The following is a 19,403-nucleotide window of genomic DNA, read 5'->3' as shown; positions in this document are numbered from 1 at the left end:
TAGTGTGAGAATGGCATTGGGAAAGCTATATGTTTGTTTTTTGTGGGATAAAAAGAGAAAAGGGGAAATGGATGCAGAGGGGGTGTGGAAGGTTAAAAAATGAATTGATATTGTTGATTGTTCATCATGATTTCTTTTTTCTGTAATGTTTTATGCAAAGATGTTGCTGGTTTTGTTGTTGACCTTTGGAAAAATATATTTAGAATGTTTTCTGGATGATGATGGGACAGTTTTTTCGTGAAATTGTCATAGAACGGATATGGTTGTGGTTGATCATATTCATTCCCATCTGAGGGAAAAAAAATAAAAAAATAAAAATCTGTTCTTATCAGTTTAATATCTGATACGTCCCCTATCTGGGGACCATATATTAAATTGATTTTTAGAACAGGGAGATGGAAATAGAGCTTGCTGTGTCCACTCCACGCATTGACCTGGTATTGCAGTATTTCCAGGACCGGTGCACCCTTTCCTTATGTGTTCACTAAAATCAGATTCCAAAAGTGTTTTTTGTATTTGCCATTGTTTTTGTGTCTCTGATGGGATCTCTCCTTTCAATCCCATTATTTCAACACCTGTTGGACAATGCATTTTTACAGTCATGTGTGATAATGAGCTAATTTATTAAATGCAATTAATGAATAGATTGCCACCTCTTGTTTTGTGTCGTCTGTGTTTCTGTGTTTCCGGCATTTCACATTGGAACAGCTCATTCACCTTCCTTGTCTTCTCTCCGCCCTCCCTCCTAGGTAAGTTAAAGAGCTGCACCTGAGCCAGCCATCAAGCCAGCCACTGATTGATGCAGCACCACAGTCAAATAGTGGAGTGGAGTGGAGTGGAGTAGGGGAACAGCAAACAGCCATTAAAGCAGCCAGCCGCCCGCTCGCCTGCCCGCCACAATGGACCTACCTGTGTACACTAGATGGATGTGATGGAATGAACTGTCCTCCCTACATTTCAAATAAGTAAGAATTGCAGTTGCAACAAACCCTTGCTTGCCTACAAAGAGAGCAGCAATTTGGATTTGTTACTATGTTACCTGGAAGAATAACAAACTGTGCAAGGATGGAGGTTGTAGGAGCAAGGAGAAGAAGTTGTCTGTAAAGTTGGTGGATGCCTATTTTCCATTTTGCAGTCCCTTGTCTCCCTCTTGTGGCCTCCTTGAGGCAACTAGCTGTGATAAAAAAAGACAGCCCGGGGGCCGCCTGTTGCAGTGTTGCCCTCTCAGGCAACACTGAGTGACTGACTGAGCAGCACCGTCTTATATAAAGTTCAGACGGAACTTTGCGCGTGTCATAGTGGAGCCCTCAGGAGCAGCCAGCCAGAGCCAGCTTCATGACATCATAATGGGGCCTCAGACATAAAAGCCTGGGCACAGGTAGTGTTGGTCAGTGCTGCTCAGCAGGCAGCACTCGACTGGACTGGATTGCAGCTGATACAAGGTGTGAAGGGAGAGAGAAGGGGTGGCTGTGGGCATGCACTTGCTGCCGCCAGTGTTTGTCTGCACGGCAGGAGGGCATTTGGGCGTTGCCAGGAAGGCGTTTTTATGTAGATTCCTCCGCTTTCAGCACTGCATTGTGGTGCAAGCAAAAGAAGCAAATCCTGTGTAGCTTCCTCTCCGGCCTTTATTCACCTCCCGAGTGCCTAGCTGTGCTTGTGTGAGTGTGTGAGCCGGCTGGGCCCCATGGAATTGCCTAGGACTAGGGTGAATCGCTGCAAGGGGTGAACAGCAGTATTGGGCAGGCTCGGGCAACGCGCGGCACTTTCGGGTTATCGCTTCTCGGCCTTCTGGCTGAGATCAAGTGTAGTACTGTTTATTCGTATCAGTGCTGCCTTGGTCTTGGTTGGGAGGTGCTCCGGTACCCTGTCTCTCGGCCTCAGGGGATCGTCCAGGTTTGCCTGGACTTCACCCCCGTGCTGCTATTTGGGAGAGAGGCTTAGTCCGTAGCAACGACTTGCGATCCCCCCCCAGCCCTTTGGTGTGTCTCCTTGAACCCAAAGGGCGCAGCGCAAGCTGTGCGGTACCGACCAGGCCACGCAAATGGCAGGCGGACCTGATGCGGTGCCGGTATACGCCCAGTTGAGGAATACTGCAAGATTTATCTTGGCAGAGGGTGGAGGCGGTCCTCGTGGTGTCAAGTTCCTTGTCCACGATATTTTGGAAAAGCGGTTGGCGGTCCACAAGAACGAGATTTTGGCGATCCAGGACTACCCAAGGCGTGGAGTGTACGATGTCACCTTTATGGGAGAAGGAATCCTCCGTGATGCCATGGGAAAAGCTGAGAGGCAACAAGGTGAACTCATGTCCTTGGGAGTCCAGGTAATTGAACACGCTTTTGAAGTAACCAAACTCGTAGTGATTAAAATGTATTCCCCATACGTGAAAGATCAGGAAGTGGCGGCGTTTCTTGCTGCATACTTCAAGAACGTTAAGCTGCTGGGGAGAGTTACGAACGAGTGCGGTGTGTGGACCGTCAAATGGAAATTTATTGTTACGCTAATAAAGGACCCCTCCACCCAAGAATCGAAGCTACCACCTGCTCGTTTTAAACTTGGGAATGTGAATGACGACCTCTATTTCTCAGGAATGCCAAACTTCTGCAGGGCCAGCGGTACCTATGGACATACCAGTTTTAACTGCGATGTCACCTGCAGGAACTGTGGAAGTACACAACACACAATGAGAGAATGTACAGAAGGGAAAAAATTCAATTTTTGTCAAAAACCTGGTCATCTTTATTATGCTTGTCCACATAGATACCGAGGCGAAGAAGATGAGCAACCCGAGGTGCCCCCACGTGCTGCACCAGCAGAGCAGTCCCGTCCTCAAGGAGGAGAACAAGCTGTTGCGGCGAAGGAGCAGAGAGGTACCTGGGCTTCAAGAGTACGGCCAGCCGAAGCCAAAACAGGTGCCTCTCAGCCAGCAACCTCAGGGGATAAAAAGGAGCCCAGCGCCCAGGAAAAACGGCAGGCCAAGAGGAAGGCAGAAAAGGAGCAGGCCATCGATGAATCTGTGGCATCCCAGACGGCTCCTAATCCTGGGTCTCTAGAGACCGACTCGGAAGGAGAAAACTGGGTACAGGTGGGTCCCCGTAAAAAGGGCAAGCAAGAGCGTGCCAGTAGGAGGGAGACAGGGGAGGAGCAGATGGATACGTCTGTGTGGAAAGATGTGGCTCCTCCTGGTACCCCCTCCTTGCCTGGACTGGTGAGGAGGACGGGCACTGCTCCCTCTGTATTATTGGAAACCCCGCCATGCGCACAACCTCCCCCTCTAGACCGGCCTTCACGGGCCAAGCGGGGAGAGGCGGGGCCCTTGGGGGACCCACCAGACATGGACCCATTCGGTCAACCGAGAGAGACCCAGGTGAGGCTGTGCGAGTCTGGGCTCCCCGTGTATGAGTTGAGTGTTGCTGGCTCAGCTCTCAGCGACAGTAGTTCTTCTCCTGCCTTGTCCCTCTTTTCAGTTGAGTCGGATGAGGGCGGGGCCATGAGGTCAAGTGAGGTTTCGGGTATTGCTAGTGGAGGAGCAATCTGATTTTAAGTACGCCTATTATTTATTATTTTAAAATCAGAATTTTGCTTTTTCCTCTCCACGATGTCTGAGCTCATGGGAATCTCCCTCAACGTGAGGGGCGCCAAGTCAAAAGTGAGAAGGGTTGCTCTCTTCAATTTTTTATCTTGCCTGGCAGCCTCTGTATTTTTCCTGCAGGAGTGCGGCATTCCCCATACAATGAGATATGAAAATTACAAAAAGGATTGGAAGTATGGTCCATCCGTCTGGTCTGGATCCAACGAGTCCAGATCAGCAGGGGTCGCCATTCTTTTTAAGGAAAACGTTTTAATTGATTTTATTCAAGAAATCTTACCAGGACGTATTTTAATGGTTAAAGCTTTTATTGATGGTGTAAAGTGGCAGTTTTTAAATTTTTACGGATCACCAGAAAAGAACGAAAGAGCGAGGATGCTGGAGATTTTACCGCTTTTTATTAACACATCTGAGCCTTTTATCCTCGCAGGTGATTTTAATTGTATCCTGAGAGGAGAACGCCGGCTTACCAACAGTACGAGTAGGAACTATGATAAGACCTCTGGACTGCTCAAGGATATCGTGACTGATTTTAAATTAAAAGACATATACAAAGAATGTAACAGGAGCAGTCCAGAGGAAGCCGGCGTTACCTGGAGCAACGCCACCTGTAGCTCCAGGATTGATTTTATCTTTTGTTCTGAAAATTTACTGCCTTTTAATTGTGAAGTTTTAACCAATGTGTTTTCAGATCACAGGCTTTTATCTTTTAAAGTAAAGCATGATCTTAATAATATTGTATGTAAAAAGTCCTGGAAGATGAATGTTTCCCTTTTAGACGATCCACAGGTTTTAGCAGATTTTATTGAATTTTACCAAGAAAGCAGGCGGGTAAGAGACACACGTACTCTCATCAGTGCATGGTGAGAGAAAATGAAAAAGAAAATTAAAGATTTTTTTATTAAGAAAAGCGTGGCGAAAGCCAAAGAGAAATACGCTTTTTTTTAAATTCTCAATACCCGTCTGCAGACCCTGTACAAAATGCAAGATCATGACATAGACGTTAAAGATGACATCACCAATTTGAAAAAGGAGATAGCCCAGTGCCTGGAGCAGAAAGGTAAAGAGATTATATTGCGTTCGAAAATACAGCATGTGGAGGAGAACGAGACCTGCTCCAGGTACTTTTTTAAAAAAAAGGCTATTATCAAAAATATAGAAGGTGTGTCAGATGTACAGGGTCTTTTAAGTAAAGTTCATGAGTTTTACACTGACCTTTTTAATGTTAAGACTGTGGATCATAATTTTATGCGTGACTCACTGAAGGAGATTACCACTGTTTTAGACCCTGTCTCCCAGAATTTTTTATTACAGGAGCTGACGGAGCAGGAGGTTTTAGAAACTGTTAAGAGTTTTAAAACAGGGAAAGTTCCCGGACCGGACGGTATACCCAGTGAGTTTTATGTAAAATTTTATGACATTTTAAAAGAGGATCTTTTTAACCTTTTTTCTGATGTTTTTAATTCCAAGATGCTGCCTAAGTCCTGGCGGAAGGGTGAGGTCTCCCTGATGTATAAGACGGGTGACATCGGAGTTTTAAATTATTGAAGACCAATAACCCTTCTAAATAGCGACTATAAATTTATGGCAAAAATATGTGCAAATAGATTAAAAGACATAATACCCCACATTATACACTCTGACCAGGTGTGTGGGGTGCCAGGCCGCAGCATCTGGGATAATTTAAACCTAATAAAAGACGTGATTGAGGACACAAGGTCTAGAAAAGGTAAATTAGCCATTTTATTCATAGACTTTGAGAAGGCGTTCGACCGTGTCTCTCATTTTTATCTTTTTAAGGTTTTAGAACGTATGGGTATACCTGAAGGATTTTTATTATCTATTAAAGCCTTTTACAGAGAATGTACCAGCAAAATTTTAGTGAATGGTTTTAAGACACAGGACGTATTTTTAAACTCTGGGGTGAAGCAGGGGTGTCCCTTGTCCCCACTGCTTTTTATATGTGCATTGGAGCCTCTGTTATGCGCAATTCGCCGCGATAAGTGTATCCGTGGAGTCCCCCTGCCCGGGGGAGGCGGCGTAGAGGCCAAAGCAGTGGGATACATGGATGATGTGGCGGTTTTATGTAGGGACGCCCTGTCGTTCAGAGAACCCTTAGGCAAATCGAGTTTTATTGCTGTGCTTCCGGTTTTAAAGTAAACTTCAGCAAGAGTCATATTTTAAACATAGGAAGCATGACTCTTAGAGATATACCGGTTCCTGTGTCTGATAATATTAACATTTTAGGTGTCTCCTTCAGTGAGTGCGATAATGGTTTTATCAGTTGGGACATGGTGGCGCAGAAGGTAAATCAAAAAATATGCATGTGGAACATGAGGAAGCTTACCATGGAGGGAAAAATTGTAATAATTATCAATAATTATAATAATCGCTTCTCGGCCTTTTGGCTAAGATCAAGTGTAGTATCTGTTATTATCAGTCCTTGTAAGGATAGATAGCTCGGAGAACCACTGGGGGCTATTAACACTAGCTTAGCGATCCAAGAGCGTTCCAGACGAGGCCGGCGACGAACTGCGGAGAAGAACCAGCAAAGACGACGATCCAGAAGGGAGAAGCCGCCATCGGGGAAGAAGCTCCGGGAGATCGCTGCCGGGAAGAAGGAGAACTTCGACAGAGAATTCGGAGAAGAGCCGCTGCTGAAGGGGATCTTCGAAGAAGCTCGGCCGCAGAAGAAGAAGCTCGACGAGGAACCGCTGCGGAAGAAATTTCGTGGAAGAACCTCGGCCAGCAAGGAGAAGTCGAAGATCCTCCCCAAGCGACAGGAACAGCTGGAAGAAGCCATGGCCTCAACCAGCAACCCTGCCACCCAGAAGGAGAAGGCTGATGGACCAGGTGAGCAGACCCAGGCCAGGACATCTTTTCCTGAAGCCTCCTCAAGCCAACAGGCCACCAGGAAGCCGAACCAGGCTGCTCCAACCCTGGAGCCCTGGATGAAGCAGACGGTGGCCCTGAAGCTGAAGGAGGTGGACGGGAGAGTGCCGGACATGACGGAAGAAGTGTTCTGCCAGAAGATGCTCCTGGACCAGGGCTTCGCTAAGCCGGAGACCATCAGCATCCAGGCCTTCATGACCGGGATGTTCTTCGTGACCTTCGCATCGATCAACATCTGCAGAAGGTACTGGGAGATGGTGAAAGCGGCGAGGCCTGAATCCCCTTTCTCTCGCTTTGTGGGCAACTGCCCTGTCCAAAGAGAGGAAAGGCGGGTGACGGTCTCAATGCGGAACCCACACACCCCCGGCAAAGACATCACCACGCTCCTGAGGCGGTTCTGCACAGTGGTGAGGGAACCCACCCACATCCTGAACGGACTCGGCTTCTGGACTGGCAAGTGGTCGGTAATCGTCCGACTCAACAAGGATTCGAGTGCGGAAGACGGCCTCCAGCACCTGCCCCAGTCATTCTCGCTGGGCAACTCCTACGGCCTCATCTACTACCCGGACATGCCGCAGATCTGCAGGAGATGCAGCAAGAAGGGTCATTCGATGAAGGACTGCAAGGAGGACGCCTGCAAGAACTGCCGGGTAACAGGACACGAGACCAAAGACTGCCCAATACGGACAATGTGCAACCTCTGCGGACAAGCAGCCCACTCCTACAAGGACTGCCCGAAGAGGGATCGATCCTGGGCAACTGTAGCGGCGAAAGCTCCAGCCAGAGGGAACCCCACCACAGCCAGAGCTCCAGCGGCGCAGAAGACCGGGAAAAAGAAGGATGGTAAGATGACGACAGTCCCGTCCCTCCCTCGCCCTACCCTTCCCACCCTCCCTCGCCCGGCCCTCCCCACCCCCCCCCGTCCCCAACCCCTGTCACCCCCACTGAGGCTCTCACCTTCTCCTACCCACCCATCTCAATGGTCCTGTCACCTGCACCTCTCCCAACCCAGCCTCCCTTCTCCCCAGCACCAGCAGCACTAACATCTTCCCCTCCAGCTGCTGGAGTCCTCTCCCTAGAGGATTTTCCCCCTCTTGTCTCCTCAGGTGCCATCCAGAGGAAGGTAAAGGTGAGGGACAGCCCAGCTGCTGATTCCTCAAAGCGAAAAGTTGTGGAAATCTGCGAAGATTCCCTTGCGCAGCAGGAGGAAATGGAGCAGATGGTGGAGGAACTCGTGTCTGAACCTGAGGTCATCGACTTCACAACAGACATCCAGGTGGCTTCAATCCTGGAACAATATTTGGCAGAGAGCCTGCTGGATCTTCCGGACTGGCCAGGCTCCAGAGAGGAGGATCCGCCCGACCAGACTGGTAACTAAGGTGTATCGTTTGCACTAACCTTCTTTATTCTCCCCCATGGCTGCTAAACTTAACATCTTTAGCCTCAATGTGAGGAGTGTTAGAGATAGGACTAGATGTCAGATGGTGTTAACTTTTCTTTCCAGACAGTCGAGTGATGTTTTTATGCTGCAGGAATGTACTCTCCCCTCTTCCAGGTCATACCATCATCTGGCCAGGCAGTGGACCCATGGCCCGTCCTACTGGTCTGGTGGGGGCGACTGTAAGTCTGCAGGGGTTGCCATCCTGATTAGGGGAAGCGTATTTACTGTTGACTCTGTCCAGGAGCTCGTCTGCGGCCGCTTGTTGGTCGTAGACGGTTCCTGGGCGGGAGAGCCGATTAGGCTCATCAACGTGTATGCTCCCCCTATGAAGGCTGAGCGCCTGGAACAATTCCAGACCCTGCGGACCGAGCTCGCCACCACTAGGGTAGTGGTGATGGCCGGGGACTTCAACTGCCCCATCGAAGAGGATGGATGTCAGTTCCAAACTGCTTATCGAGATGGTAACCGAAGCATCCTTGCAGGACGTTGTGGGCTCCATGGGGAACGGCTCTGTGAACTATTCATGGAGCCAACCCGATGGCTCACTTCGTTCTCGGATTGACTTTGTGTTCACCTCCCGGGCAGTCAAGCAGCATGGGCACTCCATGGTCCCCTGCTTCTTCTCTGACCACAGGGCCATTCTCTTCCAGGGTGCCATCGGCCACGGTTTTCCTCCCGGCCCTGGCTCCTGGAAGCTGAATTGTGCCCTGCTGGAAAAAGAGCAGGTACTGGCGGAACTTAGAGACACCTACAGTGAAGGAAATAGGTATTTGATCCCTTGCTGATTTTGTAATTTGCCCACTGTCAAAGTCATGAACAGTCTAGAATTTTTAGGCTAGGTTAATTTTACCAGTGAGAGATGGATTTTATAAAAAGAAAAACTGAAAATCACATAGTCAGAATTATATATATTTATTTGCATTGTGCACAGAGAAATAAGTATTTGATCCCCTACCAACCATTAAGAGTTCAGCCTCCTCCAGACCAGTTACACGCTCCAAATCAACTTGGTGCCTGCATTAAAGACAGCTGTCTTAAATGGTCACCTGTATAAAAGATTCCTGTCCATAGACTCAATTAATCAGTCTGACTCTAACCTCTACAACATGGGCAAGACCAAAGTGCTTTCTAAGGATGTCAGGGACAAGATCATAGACCTGCACAAGGCTGGAGTGGGCTACAAAACCATAAGTAAGACGCTGGGTGAGAAGGAGACAACTGTTGGTGCAATAATGAGAAAATGGAAGACATACAAAATGACTGTCAATCTACATCGATCTGGGGCTCCATGCAAAATCTCATCTCGTGGGGTATCCTTGATCCTGAGGAAGGTGAGAGCTCAGCCGAAAACTACACGGGGGGAACTTGTTAATGATCTCAAGGCAGCTAGGACCACAGTTACCAAGAAAACCATTGGTAACACATTACGCCGTAATGGATTAAAATCCTGCAGTGCCCGCAAGGTCCCCCTGCTCAAGAAGGCACATGTACAGGCCCGTCTGAAGTTTGCAAATGAAAATCTGGATGATTCTGAGAGTGATTGGGAGAAGGTGCTGTGGTCAGATGAGACTAAAATTGAGCTCTTTGGCATTAACTCAACTCGCCGTGTTTGGAGGAAGATAAATGCTGCCTATGACCCAAAGAACACCGTCCCCACTGTCAAGCATGGAGGTGGAAACATTATGTTTTGGTAGTGTTTCTCTGCTAAGTGCATAGGACATGTTCACCGCATCAATGGGAGAATGGATGGAGCCATGTACCGTCAAATCCTGAGTGACAACCTCCTTCCCTCCACCAGGACATTAAAAATGGCTCGTGGCTGGGTCTTCCAGCATGACAATGACCCGAAACATACAGCCAAGGCAACAAAGGAGTGGCTCAAAAAGAAGCACATTAAGGTCATGGAGTGGCCTAGCCAGTCTCCAGACCTTAATCCCATCGAAAACTTATGGAGGGAGGTGAAGATCCGAGTTGCCAAGCGACAGCCTCGAAATCTTAATGATTTACAGATGATCTGCAAACAGGAGTAGGCCAAAATTCCATCTAACATGTGTGCAAACCTCATCATCAACTCCAAAAAACGTCTGACTGCTGTGCTTGCCAACAAGGGTTTTGCCACCAAGTATTAAGTCTTGTTTGCCAAAGGGATCAAATATTTATTTCTCTGTGCACAATGCAAATAAATATATATAATCTCTCACTGGTAAAATTAACCTAGCGTAAAAATTCTAGACTGTTCATGTCTTTGACAGTGGGCAAACTTACAAAATCAGCAAGGGATCAAATACTTATTTCCTTCACTGTATATTGTTTGGAGGAATGATAAAGTTCTCTTTGACAAAACCTGTGACTGGTGGGAATATGTTAAAGTAGAATTTCGTTGTTTCTTTCAGGCAAAAAGTTGTCAACAGGTGTGTGAGAGGAAGAGAGACTTCAGAGAGATGCAGCGTCAGCTGCGATCCCTGCAAGACCTCCTTCAATGTGGCTGGGACGTCAGGAAGGAGCTGGAGGAAGCCAAAAAGGGCCTGAAAAGGCACTTTGAGGAGTAATCCAAGCGAATTGTCTTTTGTTCCAAGGTGGAGAACCTGGAGAAGGGTGAGAAATGTAACTCATTTTTTCAGGAAACTCCATGCTGGCCACACGCCCCTGAAAGAATTCCGAGATGAGACCGGAAACATGCATTCTGAGAAGAAGGAGGTGATGGGAGTCGTCACAGACTACTACCGAAGCCTCTACTCCCCGAAAACCACTGACCCCGAAGCCGCCGATAAATTCCTGTCAGGTATCACTAATCATCTTGATCCTGCAGGTACGGAGGCTATGGATGTACCCCTGACGGTGGAGGAACTGCTCTCTGCCGCTAAATCCTTCAGACCCGGCAGGACCCCGGGCAGTGATGGTCTTCCAGCAGAGCTCTATGTAGCGCTGGGGGACTTGATCTGTTCGGACCTGCTGGAGCTCTATGAGGAGGTGGTAGTGGAGGGTAGAATGCCACCGTCCTTGAGAGAAGGCATGATCACGATCTTGTATAAGCGGAAGGGGGAAGAGATGTGACCTGAAAAACTGGCGTCCCATCTCTCTCCTGAACGTGGACTACAAGATCCTCGCCAAAGTATTGGCCAACAGACTGAAGGTTGTCATCAGACAGATCATCGGAGCTGACCAAACCTGCGGCATTTCTGGCCGTAGGGTGGCCGACAGTCTTGCCCTGGTGAGGGACACGGTGCATTACATGCAAAGCCGCCGTACACACGCGGCCCTGGTCAGTCTTGATCAGGAGAAGGCTTTTGACCGGGTCTCTCACGAATTCATGGGTATGGCTCTGCGTAGGCTGCGGCTTGGCAGGTTGTTCTGTTTGTATGTTAACCTGATGTATTGTGACATTTACAGCTCGGTGCTGGTTAACGGCTGGAAGACTGACCCCTTTCCTGAATTGTCGGGGGTTAGACAAGGCTGTCCTCTTTCACCTCTCCTTTTTGTTTGTGTTATAGAGCTCTTCGCAGAGGCTATCCGGCAGAATGGAGAGATCAGAGGGATCACCGCACCAGGTCCAGGACACTTCGAGGTCAAATGCTCGCTGTACATGGACGATGTGACCGTCTTCTGCGCTGACCAGAGCTCGGTGACTGCACTCGTCCAGACCTGCGAGGAGTTCGGACGCACTTCAGGGGCAAAAGTCAACTGCGGGAAGTCAGAAGCCATGCTCTTCGGAAAATGGTACCTGCCTTCTCCTGCCTCCTTCCCGTTTACTATCAAGCCGGACTTCATCAAAATTCTGGGAGTCTGGTTCAGTAAAGAAGGTGCAGCCCTAAAGTCGTGGGAAGAAGGCTTGGCCAAAGTCAACCAAAGGATCGGACTGTGGAGCCTCAGACAACTCAATATTGAGGGCAAAGCAATGGTCCTGCGTATCGAAGTCTTGCCTGTGCTACAATACACTGCACAGGCATGGCCCCCTCTTGCCACTGTCTCGAGGGCCATTACCAGGACTGTGTTTCGCTTCATCTGGGGCTCGAAAATGGACAGAGTAAAGCAGACTGTTATGTACAAGGAGCCCCGCAAAGGTGGGAAGGGAATACCCGACATTCCCACTCTGCTGCGGATCGCTTTTGTATGTGACTGTGTTCGTAGGACTCTGAGGACAGCAAACGGCTCTGCGGGCAAGGCCATGTCCCGCTACTTCCTCCTTCCCCTGTGGCGAGGTTTTGGCTGGGACAAGTGGGACAGCTACTTCCCTTACAACTGGCACGCTCCCTGGTTCTACGGAGATGTTGTCCGGTTTGTGAGGGAGCATCAGCTGGAGGGTCTTAAGCCCGACTTGTGGAAACCTAAGACGATCCACAAGCACATCAGAGCAAAGGACTCGCTGGAGTCTGTTCCAGGGCTTCATGCCGACACGTTGGAGACTGTTTGGACTAACGTGTCATCTGGCAGGTTGACCAACGGGCACAAGGACATTTCATGGATGGACATCCAGGGAGGACTGCCTCTTAGGTCATTCATGCATGCCCGCAACCTCTGCAAGACCCGGTACTGCCCCAGGTGCCCCTTCATGGAGGAAACATCTTTGCACACTTTCTGGCAGTGCCCCTTTGCACAGGGTCTGTTGAAAGCCTTGGAACATGAACTCAAGGACTCAGTTCCTAGGAACAGACTGTCGTACTGCTCGGTACTTTATGGACTATTTCCTGGGAGTAACACGGGTGGAGCAATCAGGAGGCCTGGCGCCTTATGAACTGTTTTAAGGACGCTATATGGTTTGCCAGGAATCGTCTGATTTTGGGGAGAGAGAGTGTGTCCGTCCAGGACTGCCGCAGGCTGATCCACAGCCTGCTCAGAGACTATTCCACCTGGGACAGCCCGGACGTCGATGAGGAAGAGGACTGATACTCCCTTTCCCCCCACTCTCCCTTCTTGTGTGTTGTCTTTCAATAAAGCTTCGGGCCTGTGATTCCCCCCTTCCCCTACCCCCTCCTACCCACTCCCCTATCCCATCACTTGTCTGTAATACTTTGTTGTTTGGCTTTAGTGAATGCAAGAATGTTAGTGTAGCATGTGGTGTAATGTATAGCATAGTACTGTACTGTGTATTATACTGTCATGTTATGTTTGACGACTGTTATTATTTATTATTTGCTGCTTCATGGCTTGCGCTGCGTCGCAGTAATGTTTGTATGATGACGATTGATTGTCAATAAAGTATTTATCAATCAACCAGAGGCGTCCAGTGCTGAACTCTCGGCTCTGCAGCATCGCCCTTTGGGGCTTAAGCTGCTTGTTGCTATAGGGAGACAGCCAGTGTCAGGAAGGCGATCGACAATGGGCGTAATTGTGCGCCATGCTATGGCCGGGGAAACGCGGGTCAAATATGGAGTTTGTATTGAAGTGGATGCCGGATTGGAGATAACCCTGGACATGCGATATTTGGTGCGCAATGTTATCTTCGGAATTTTGAAGGTTAAACAGACGAAGATTCTCTGTCTGCAGGAGCACAAGGTTGGTCATTATACTTTGATCTTGACGGATTTACCTGCTTGCCATACTCTGCATTATAACTTGATGGACAATGTCAATAACCCTGAGTTTGCTGGACTCTCTTTTGTCTTACTCTATGATGGAGAAGACTTCTTGGTGTTTTTTTTTTATAATGCACATGTACCACTGCAGGATATTGTGGCCTTTTTGTCCAGACATTGTGCCTATGTCAAATATGAGAACAAAATCCTGAATTCTGAATTGCTATGGACCGGGAAATATAAATTTTGTGTCCGTTTTCGCCAAAGTATCAAGGTACCAGGAGGTTTTCATTTCCCTCCTTCAAATTTCTCCATTGGAAGAGATAGGGGATATTTGTTCTTTCCCAGGTGTCCACCCTTTTGTAGAAACTGCAAGGTTTTTGGCCATATAAAAGAAGGGTGTCAGAAAACGGGCAGGTGCTCCAAGTGCAATCAGGAGGGGCATGCAGCAAAGGAATCTGTTAATCGCATTGTCTGTAACCTGTGTGAAGTGGAAGGTCACGCCTTCAAAGACTGCCCTCTGCGAAAAAAATCATATGCAGATGCAGCCAGAATCAGTGTCTGAGATGCCTGGGATGGCGGGGCTGATGGGATATGCAAATGAGGCAACTACTGTCCATCATGCCTCTGGAGTTGCAACTCCAGCAGAAGTACCAGTGAAGGAAGGGGCAGGTATGGAGGCAGCCCCGGTCGAGGAAGATCTCCCTCACCCAACTGATGTCCAGACTGGGCTGCAGGGTGAGGGTGAAATTGAGGATGATGCGCCTGTGACTCCCCCTGTCTCTTGGAGTCTGGCTGAGGTGTTCCCAGCGGAATTTGGAGAGCAAGGGGACTTTACTGCAGTTACCAGACCTGCTGATGAGATTCTGGACATGGGAGCCAAGAGGGCCAAGTTGACTGCGTCACCTCCTGTAACCCCTGGAAGAGATGTTGAATATCCTTCATCCATGATATCCTTAGATGAGCCTTTTTTGGAAGAAGGTCAAGGGACTCATTTCTTCACCTTAAATTGCCTGCCTCCAGAAGGCAAAGGCTGAGATATAAATCGGCAGTTTGTGGATATTTGTTTGCTAAAATCAAAGTATGGGCACCAAAACTTCATGTAATGTCATATCCTTAAATGTGCGACAAATTAAATCTAAGCCCAGGAGGGCTGCAGTCCTTGATTTTTTTTAAAAATATAGGAGCTGATATTTATGCTTTGCAGGAATGTGGAATAACAGAACCTGTGCCTAAGCAGGAGTGGCCATATGGCCAATGTATATGGTCTGGTTCCTCTATGAATAAAAATGATGGTGTAGGAATTTTGCTAGGGAATAGGAATTTAAAGGAACAGTGTCATCAAAAATTATTTTTTTATATGTTAAAGATGTTAGTGCTTTATTAAAAACGTTTATATTCATTTGTGTGTTTGTGTTTTACTTTTTCTTATTTTTACACTTATTCTTCCCTATGGGGGCTGCCATTTTTTGTTCCATTTCTGTCTGTGTCGATTAACGACACATACAGACATGGAATACGGCAGCCACAGTCCCATAGGGACTGCGAACGGCTCCCGTCCCATTGACTTCAGTGTACGGCGTCTGTGTGGGAACTGCGCATGCGCCGCTCCCACACAGTCCAATTCGAAATTGGCGCCGTCCGGCGCCATTTTCCTGTGGACCGGAAGTCGCGGCCGGACAGTAATATTACTACTTCCGGTCGCGGCTTCCGGATTTGTGCACTTGGACCAGCGGCAGCAAACGGAGCGGACGGGCCGGAGGGAGCCGCGGCGGCAGGAGCAGGTAAGAGATTTCAATGTATGTTCGTGTTTGTGTGTGTTTACTACTGTATGTAAACCTACTACACTGTGTGTTAGCTCAAAAAATGGCGACACACAGTGTAGGAGGTTACACCGTTCAAACCCCTCGTTTATCCCGGCACTAGCCAGGATAAAGGAGGGGGGGATGCTGAGAGCTCACTAGAGCGAGGGCTTTTAACCCAATGTTGCAATGCTGCAATTTTGGGAATAGCTCCATCTAGTGACCAAAAATGGGTAGTATTATAAATTAGAATTAATTTATAATATTTCCTGACTCGTGAAAAAAATAAAAAAAATTTGAACAATGTTTAATCACCCACACACTAAATGTTTAATTTTGTAAAAAAAAACATGTTTTTCTGGCAACACATTCCCTTTAAAATTAGAGAGCTATACAGTGGTGGAGGTGTATTTTGGCAGAGATTAATGTCAGAGGATGGAGGGTAAGGGTAATTAATATATATGGAGCAACAAAAAAAGAAGAAAGGTTAGAGCTCCTAGAGAAATTGTCTTTTTTTTTGCCAGGGAGGATTCCCACGATCTGGGTTGGGGACTTTAACTGTGTGACGGAAGGGGAAAAAATGGATGTATCTGGTAAAAAGTTGTACCAAATAATCAAAGATTTTTCTTTTATAGATGCTGCTGAGGTTCATCTGGGAAAGCCACCACCCGACACTTATAGATCTGATAGAGGAGGGGAAACATCAAGGATAGATCGGGTGCTCTTCTCAAAAAATGTGGGGTGTATGAGTTTGCAGCAGCGTGATGTGACCTTTTCTGACCATGTGTGTATGTGTGCAACCTTTGAAGGGGATGTTCGTTTAGTGCGTGGTGCAGGCGTATGGAAGCTAAATGTAAGTTTGTTAGAGGATGAAAGAATTGTGAAGGCTTTTATATATGCTTATAAAGGATGGAAATTGCGGCAGGAATTTTTTGGGAATGTGTTGGAGTGGTGGGACTGGATGAAGAATGAATATTAAACCTAAAAAACAACCTCAAAACAGAAGAAACAGGGAGTCCCCACAAACTGCAGGCGAAACGCGCGTCGAGGTGCTCTTTTTTCTGTGCCACATCTAGGCTGATGTTCATCTCCTGCCACCATGTCTATAGGTATGGTTTATTTTCGATAGTGTAATGCCTTTCTTCTACTTCTTCTACTAGTTAGTACTCTATTCAGGGTTATACATATATGGCTATTCACTTTCTTATTTACCTATAGTTACAATTTTTTGTTCGGGCTGTGTATTTTTTGCTGTCTTTTACAGCTACACATGTCCTGTATATTTCATGGGGTTTGCATGATTTGACATCTTTTGTCTCTAGATGGGTTGTTTCTGTATACCCTTAGGTATAATTTCATCTATACCACTCTGATGCTGTTCTTTGGAATCCGACTTATTTTTATCATTGTCATTATTTCTGATATCATGTATTGCTATTCATTATGTACTAATAAAGATTATAATATTTAATGAAAATACGTGTCAGTTATACATTCATAGGTATAATAGTGGGTGCGATGTCCCCTATGTTTTTTGGTTGAAGAATGAATATTAACATTTTTTTTTAAAAATGGGGCTATAAAAAAGCAGCTATGCTAAGAAACCAATATAATGAGTTGAATGTTAGAATAGAATGGTTAAGAAAACTTAGCGAGCTTGGTGTGGATGTGAGTGATTTGATGAGGGACGCAAGGAATGAAAGTAGGTTTTTATTAGAGGAAAAAGGGAAGAAAATTATATATACATCAAAAGTGGAAAACTTAGACAAAGACGAAAAATGCACACGATTCTTTTCCAAAAAAATATGTGGTAAAAAGGATGATATGGATGAATTATTGAATGATAGGGGTGAGTGTGTTTCTGGAAAGGATGTGATGAGGGAAGTTGAAGGTTTTTATACCCAGTTGTATGGAGAGAAGTGGTATGATAAGGATTTGATGAATGAGGTTTTGAATGGTTTGGAAAATAAACTTGGAGAGGAAGATCGTGAGTCTTTGTGTGGTGATATTACGATGGATGAAGTGAGAAATGTGGTGATGAGTGCAAATAAAAAACCTGGGAAGGATGGGATCCCAATTGAATTATATGTGAGGATGTGGGATATAATGGGTGGGGATTTGCTTGCGGTATGTCAGTATATGTGGAAGCATGGTGTGCTGAGCGAATCTATGAAAGAAGGTGTGGTTGTGCTGATATATAAAAAAGGTGAGAAGAAAAACTTGGCAAACTGGAGGCCAATTACTTTGTTGGCTTCTGATTTTAAGTGTTTTAGTAAAGTATTGGCTAATAGGATGCGTGAGGTTGTTGGTGAAGTGGTGAATGAAGATCAAGTGTGTGCAGTGCCTGGTAGAAGTATGACTGATAATTTGTTGTTACTAAGGGATATGATTGGGGACTGTATGGATAGAAAGCAGAAATGTATGGTCCTATCTGTGGATTTTGAAAAGGCGTTTGATAGGGTGTCGCATGTGTTTATGTTTAGTGTGCTGTGTAAAATGGGGTTTCCGAGAAAGTTTGTGTATGCAGTGAAAGGTTTGTATAGGAACGTAACAAGTGAGTTTCTCGTAAATGGGTTGCTGAGTGGAAAAGTGGGGATAAGGTCAGGTGTCAGGCAGGGTTGTCCTATGTCCCCTGTCCTGTTCATTAGTGCGAATGAAGTATTGTTGTGTATGGTTAGAAGGGAAAAATTTATGAGGGGGTTATTAATTCCTGGGAGTAATGGAAAATTTGTGAAAGTTTTGGGTTATATGGACGATGTGGTGATTGTTAGTGAAAGAGAGGCGGAGATAAATAGAGCGAGATTGTTGTTGAGTTTGTTTTGTAGTGCGTCTGCGTTTAAAGTGAATTGGGGTAAATGTAGTTTTAAGTGTTTTGGTGACAGGAGTGTGAGGATGGATGGGGTTAATTGTGAGATGGATGCTATTAAAATATTGGGTGTGCACTTTAATGAGGATTTGAGAGGGACTGAAAGTTGGGATGAATGTGGTATGAGAATAGAACGAAAGCTGAACTTTTGGAGCCTGAGAAGTTTGACACTGACGGGAAAAATTCTGAGAGTTAAAGCTGTTATATTACCAATTTAACTTTTTTGTGCAGTTGTTTTCCCTTTTGCTACCCACAAAAGTGGTATGTCAAACAGACAGCGTGATATTGTGTGGATGTCGCTGCATAATATCCTACCTGTTAGGCAAGTGCAGAAAAGAAGGGATCTTATTAGGTCTGAGGTTTGCCCGAGGGATGGATGTGGAGCAAGTGAGAGTGTGAGACATATGTTGTGGGATTGTGACTATTCGTATGAAGTATGGAAAGGGGTGGGTGGTTTATGTAAAGAACTGGCGGGGGTAAAATTTGTAAATTGGAAAGTAGCAATGTTTGGAATGGGTGCAAGTAGTCGTATGAAAGATAGAATTATGTGGTTAATTATGGCATGTGTGATGGAAAGTCTGTGGGATGTAAGGAATCTGTTAGTGTTTAAAAGGAAATTAGTGCCTGTGAACAAGTGTATTAGGATGATTTTGTCCAGACTTTACATTATATATTTGTGGGATCGACAGCATGGTGGTGGCTTAGATTCAGAGGGGACATGGAAGTTCCAAAAATTGAAATTCCTGATACGATGTAGGTAATGTTTTTTTTGTGATTGTTTATGTGAATTGACTATGAATAAAGAACAAACCAGAATGATGCTAAGTTTGAAGCAACGTGGATTTGATTTTCAAGTTTGAGAAGCATTATAAGTTGCTTATAACTAACTGAAATGGTTGTAAAAAAATAAAATAATAATTTGTTATCGGTTTAATATCTGATACGTCCCCTATCTGGGGACCATATATTAAATGGATTTTTAGAACAGGGAGATGGAAATAGAGCTTGCTCTGTCCACTCCACGCATTGACCTGGTATTGCAGTATTTCCAGGACCGGTGCACCCTTTCCTTATGTGTTTACTAAAATCAGATTCCAAAAGTGCTTTTTGTTTTTGCCATTGTTTTTTTCTTGCACCTTGGATCTCTCCTTTAATCCCATTATTTAAACACCTGTTGGACAATGCATTTTTGTGATGTGTGATAATGGCCTAATTTATTAAATGTAATTAATTGATTGCCACCTCTTGTTTTGTGTCGCCTTTGTTTCTGTATTTCCAGCATTTCAATTTGGAACAGCTCATT

The 19,403-nt window shown here is 46.2% G+C and overlaps 2 non-coding genes and 1 pseudogene across 2 annotated transcripts; all 3 read left to right on the top strand.

Annotated features, from left to right (window-relative positions):
* The first annotated feature begins 277 nt into the window (after window positions 1-277).
* Window positions 278-471, top strand: LOC142654272 (U2 spliceosomal RNA). The gene has a single exon (XR_012848968.1). It is a non-coding gene; the product is annotated as a U2 spliceosomal RNA (small nuclear RNA).
* Window positions 472-5,974: 5,503 nt separating this feature from the next.
* Window positions 5,975-6,076, top strand: LOC142654563 (U2 spliceosomal RNA; annotated as a pseudogene).
* Window positions 6,077-18,972: 12,896 nt separating this feature from the next.
* LOC142654439 (U2 spliceosomal RNA) lies at window positions 18,973-19,168 on the top strand. The gene has a single exon (XR_012849048.1). It is a non-coding gene; the product is annotated as a U2 spliceosomal RNA (small nuclear RNA).
* The last annotated feature ends 235 nt before the right edge of the window (window positions 19,169-19,403 follow it).

Source organism: Rhinoderma darwinii, chromosome 5 (assembly GCF_050947455.1).
Source record: "Rhinoderma darwinii isolate aRhiDar2 chromosome 5, aRhiDar2.hap1, whole genome shotgun sequence".
Lineage (NCBI taxonomy): Eukaryota > Metazoa > Chordata > Amphibia > Anura > Rhinodermatidae > Rhinoderma > Rhinoderma darwinii.
Note: the sequence above shows the minus strand (reverse complement) of the source record. Positions and strands in the feature narration are given on the sequence as shown.